This window comes from Panthera uncia (assembly GCF_023721935.1).
Source record: "Panthera uncia isolate 11264 chromosome E2 unlocalized genomic scaffold, Puncia_PCG_1.0 HiC_scaffold_20, whole genome shotgun sequence".
NCBI classification, from domain to species: domain Eukaryota; kingdom Metazoa; phylum Chordata; class Mammalia; order Carnivora; family Felidae; genus Panthera; species Panthera uncia.
This window is the reverse complement of record NW_026057589.1, coordinates 11,450,932-11,456,931: the sequence shown is the minus strand read 5'-3', so window position 1 is coordinate 11,456,931 and position 6,000 is coordinate 11,450,932.

Genomic DNA, 6,000 nt, shown 5'->3' with positions numbered 1-6,000 from the left:
GGCAGCTTTTTGAAAATTCACCTTGATTATCAGACATTAAAAGTGACTCATCCCGCAGTGACTGTCTGGCAGAAGGGATGGGATCAGACAGCAAGACAATGAGGGGACTGGGCGCATTAGCGCACTAGATTACAGAGCCCATCAAAAATACCTTTGTTCTGTCAAAGATCCAATCATTTACTAGTTGTGTTCTGCAGAGGAGAAAGAATGAGAAGAAAAAATCCACCAAACAAACAAACAATAAAATCCATCCAAGAATTTAAAACCTCCTCAGATCTCTCTCTACTAAGAAGGGAGGGAAGTGTCTGATCAACCATTTCAAGAGGAGGCAAGATGGGGATTGTGCTTGGGAAATGGGAATCTATAGAACCCTTTCTTTCAGTGGCTATCACATTTTCTATCCTAGATTCTGTTCTTTGGGTCTTGGTAAGAGGGAAATAGACAAGTGAACAGGGTCTGGTTTTGGCCTCAGCTGTCCTCAGGCTAATTTATAGAGAATAGTTAGTAGACAAAATATCTCACAATTAGAACATTCATTTTCATTAAAAGAAAGCTTCTGATTTCTATCATATCACAATATAATGCTAACCAAGAAATGTGTGAGGATTAAAGGAAAATATGTGTAAGGGGTATTATTGATAAATACTTTATAAGCATTTAAACTAGCCCATATGAAAAGGCACTAGGATTCTTTGAAAAGATAGAGCATATGAATTCTTGCATTGAGCATGTGTGTGTTTGTGTGCAAAGGGGAGGAGGGAACTGGAGAACAGGGGCGGGGGTTATGGTGAGAGATGAGGACATTCGTGTTGAGCCCTGTGTGGGTGTATAACTGGGTAAGATGTGTGCTGAGTCGTCAGCATGACTGCAAGCCTGGCTAGCTTGTCTGATTCTCCAAGGAGACAAATAACCAAATGGGAGGTTGGTGCCTGGCTTTCTTCTTCTTTTCTTTCTTTTTATCATTTTTATCATTTGCCTATGAACTCAGAGGAGCAGTTTATCAGTCACGGAAAATGCCCCAAAGGGGCCCAGATCAAAGGGAGGCTTTGCATTGTGTACTTAGGTGGATCTCCCTGCCAAATACATTAATGCGATTAAAACACAAATTCCATACTACGTGGCAATGAGAAAAAATGAAATATGGCCTTTTGTAGCAACATGGATGGAACTGGAGAGTGTGATGCTAAGTGAAATAAGCCATACAGAGAAAGACAGATACCATATAGTTTCACTCTTATGTGGATCCTGAGAAACATAACAGAAACCCATGGGGGAGGGGAAGGAAAGAAGAAAAAAAAAAAAAAAAAGAGGTTAGAGTGGGAGAGAGCCAAAGCATAAGAGACTGTTAAAAACTGAGAACAAACTGAGGGTTGATGGGGGGTGGGAGGGAGGGCAGGGTGGGAGGGAGGGCAGGGTGGGTGATGGGTATTGAGGAGGGCACCTTTTGGGATGAGCACTGGGTGTTGTATGGAAACCAATTTGACAGTAAATTTCATATATTAAAAAATAAAAAAAAAATAAAAATAAAAATAAAAACCTCAAATTAAAAAAAAAAAAGAAAGAAAAACACAAATTCCATAAACAATTATTTTCCATCTGTTTAGCAACAGTAATAGTGATACGATGTGCCATCAAGAGAATCCTTCTCTTACAAAGATGTACCAAGTGAATTCAAATGCTCTTGTGCACGTGGATGCTGGAGCACTTAGGGAGGATTTGGAGGGTGTTATTCGCCATCAGGACAGGAGAGTGGCTGCTGTTACCATGCAGGGATCTCTTGATAAGATGGTATTTCAAATGGCTGTCATTTATTAAAATAGGTTCATTAAAATAACTCAACGCATTTCACCGATTGTGCATTATACTTGGAGGTTTGTCATTTTTCTCCCCTGCCTTCATACTTATTTCTACTCTCAGGTACAGAAAACATATCCCTTTTTTTGCCCCTCTTAATTACCCCTAATTGACTTCATGCTTTATTGATGGAGGAAGGCAGATTCAGCAGAACTGCCTGCCTGGTCAGTCGGACTCAGTAACAGTTACACATTCAGAGACCTGTTCGTGTTTGTTTGGGTCCACAACACATACTTTGAGTAGGAGAAAGAGAAATCTAAAAAGCTTTAAAAATCTCTCTCTAAACCTGACCAAGAGATTAAAGGGGAGGGCAAAAGGGGAGGGCCCAGACCAATTTCCACACATCAGCACTCGCAATACAGGGATGGATTCATGAAAGAGAGACCTGCAAGAGAGTTTTCATCAGTGGAATTTTAATGAGCCCTAAAGGTTAGCCTTCGACTTCGTTAACAAACAGCTCTAGAGATAATTTCCAATTTTCCGTGTTTATAGAATAGCGGTTCCTTGGTCATAATCAAATTCTGAGACTGTGGAGAGCCTACTCTGCATATCCAGCTGATGCCGAAACACAAACCACCAGAAATTATTAAATGTGTGCTCAAAATCAAATGTAGAAGAAACAAAAAGAAGAAAAAATTTTTTGCAAATTAAAATGATCACATTAACCTTCTCTGATGAAATCAGTTCAAATGAAAAATGCTTATTTTTTTGAAAACTTGCACAGATATTTTGGCTGTTAAAAGGGTAGTGATTATTATAATACTTAAATGGACAGAGACAAGAAAAAGATAATAAACGAAAGAAGACATCATTCCTAGGAATGGCAGACCAGAGTCCCTGGTACATTTTAAATAGGTTTCAAAAGTGTAGGAGAAAATATAGAAGCACAATTTTGCAAGATTGACACTAGATAGGTCAGTTTGCCGGGGATGTGTCCCATCTTTACCCCGCCTTCTGTCTCCCCCTTCTTCCTTCTCTTTTCCATCTCTACTGAGCCCTTGCAGAATTGCCATAATTGTACCAGAAGGGGAACAAGTATGACTAGGATTCCAGCCATATAGAACAAGAGCAAAAGGTAGTTAAGACAAAGGGCCAAATCCAAAGACTTGGCTTTTAAAAAAAGTGACTGCAGCATTGAATGGAAAGTGGACCACTTGCCCTGCAACGGTGATCGATCTCCTAATGATGGGGACCAACAGCAGGTGCTTGAGATATAAATGCTGAGAGAAATATTCTAACATGATGCTAACTTTTATTTCCTCCAATGCAACAGATCCCTTTTCATTTCCAGGCTTGCCACCTCTTGATCTGCAGAGGGATGGAAGGGGTTAAAAAAAAAAAAAAAGACTGGCCTGAGGCTATGCAACTGCAAGAGATTAAGAGTGAGGCGCCCAGCTGGTGATGCTTTGTTCATTTTTTGGTACATGGAGGGGCACAAAAGGCACAATATTAGGGGCTGGAAGACCTGGGTTCTAATTCGGATTTTGCATCTTATTCCTTACTCCCCATGTAACCTTGGTGGAGGGGGTAGGTGGTCAAACCCTCTGAGTTACAGTTTTCTCCTAGGATAATAGGGACTGGCAAATTCAGGCAATGTTAGAATTGTGAGGGACTTCCAGGATCATTTAGTTAATTTTCCTCATTTGATAGATAGAAACTAAACAGTAGTAATAATAATAATAATAATAATAGTAATAATAACTACTACTATTACTACTGCTAATATTTTCAAGCATTTAATATGTGCCAGGTACTGTTCTAAGTGCTTTATAAATATTGTTCTACTTTCATAACAGCCTCATTTGGTAGGTAGTATTTTTACTCCCATTTTACAGATAGGAAAACTGAAGTCAGTAAGATTCAATAGCCAAGGTGATATAGCTGGTAAAAATGGTGGAGCTGAGTTTTAAACCCAGACAGCCTGGCTCCAGAGGCATACCCTAGTAAGCTGTGAAGTCCCCATTTATTCTCATTTGCACAGGCGGTGCACTATCTGGATTAGTGCTGCACACGGTCCTGAAAGCATAGACTCTACGGACAGTTGTTCTCAGTATTAAGGCAATGCTGACAATGGCCACTCTGTTCCCTCCAAATTCCCTGAGATCCCAAGGTCTCTCCAGCCAGGTTTTGTGCGGGTACCCTGTAGTCCTCCCAAGATGCCCTGCTCTATATATTGCCCTTCCCAAAGTCAAACTGCCACCCAAAGTGTCTGTCTGCTGATCTTTTCTCTCTCCATTTCCTTGAAATTCCCTTAAGCTGCTATTGCACTTGTATTCAAACACCCAGCATGATACTTTTTATTTCTTTGCTCTAGCACTAGAACTTGCACACCTTTTGTTAGCCACATGGATCAACACTGCTTCTCAGAGCAGAAATATATTGCAGAAAAAAGAGCTCATGGCAGAATAAAAACCAGTGGCAGGAAAGACACTCAACTGAGGATAGCATGATAAAGCACTCATTGGGTAAGTCTGGTTATAGTGTTACACTACTGCTCATTGGTTGAAAGAAGAGACTATAGTTTGTCATATTAGTTTCCATTGGTTAATAGCACACAGTGCCTGGGGAAAATATATTAACAGTATTTGGTAACGGACTGTTGCTAAAAAGAGAATAGCATTGGGACATCTGGGCGGCTCAGTTGGTTAAGCTTTAGACTTTGGCTTAGGTCATGATCTCACAGTTTGTGGGTTCCAGCCCCACATTGGGCTGTCTGCTGTCAGCACAGAGTCTGCTTTGGATCCTCTGTCTCTCCCTCTCTGCCCCACCTTGCACTCTCTCTCTCTCAGAAATAAACATTAAAAAATTTAAAGGAAAATAAGGACAGCATTACTGTAAAATTATTGTTGCATGGAGAAGTGTTAAATAGGCTATGTGTACTCTATGCCCAAAGGAGCTTGTTGACTTGTTCAGACACCTGAACAAGGCTGTCTAGAGGAGAACCGTTCTGTGTTTTCCTTTTTTTCACACTCACACTTCTCAAACAATTCTAACACCAGACGTGCGGGTTTTTCACACCAAATAATTCTCCAACACTAGATGAGAGTCCCATAATTCAATTCAATTTTGACACTAGCCAGAATTAGCACAGGCCCCTACTGGTTAAGGGCTCACTCCCATAAGACCGTTCCCCATTTCTGACACCAATTTCAAGTAGCAGGTCCCTAGATTACTCACAGTATCTGTCGAATATGGCTACAATTTGAAGGTTCGCATCACCCCCTTCCTCAGGTCCAATCATTTGCTAGACTAGCTCACAGAACTCAGAGAAACACTGACTTACATTTACTATTTTATTATACAATAAAGGACATGATAAAGAATACAGAAGAACAGCCAGATGAAGATATAGAGAGGGTGAGGTCTGGAAATGTCCTAAGTGCAGGAGCTGCTGTTCCCATGGAGTTGGTAGGTGCTACCGTCCCAGCACAGAGATGTGGTCACCAACCTGGAAGCTCTCTGAACCCCACGCCTTTAGGATTTTTACAGTAGTTTAATCACGTATGCATGAACAATCAATTATTAACTCAATGTCCTGGAGGATGGGAGGTGGGGTTGACAATTCCAAGCTTCTCATCATGGCTTGGTCTCTCTGATGACCAAGCACCCAACCTGAATCTGTCCATGAACCCACCAAGAGTCATTTCATTAGAACAAAAGACATTCATATAAACCAGGAAATTTCAGGGGATTTAGGAACTCTGTGCCAGGAACCAAGGGCAGAGACCAATATATATATTTTTTCTGTTATTTCACAAACCCACATAAGATTCTTTCTGATCTGGCCTCACCTGTCATATTAGCCACCTACTTCGCACCTTGATGTCCTCACACCTGCTGTCCCTTCTGCTTGAGGCAACAGCTCCTCCAAGCCCCTTTTATCATGCTCTCTTCTTCAGTTGTAAATGTCTGTTCATCTTTTAAGATCTGGCCCCAAAGTCACTTTCTCTTTGCAGCCTCCTGACTTCTGGCATTTTCTATAGTACACATGGTCAGAGCACTCATTGCAAAGGATTATAATTAATTGGTTATTCTTATTTCTCTTACTTACCAAAGAGTCCCTTGAAGACAGAGACTATATTTCATTTATCTGTGTATCTTCAATGTTTAGCACAGGGCCTGAATCGTCTTATTTACTCAATAAAT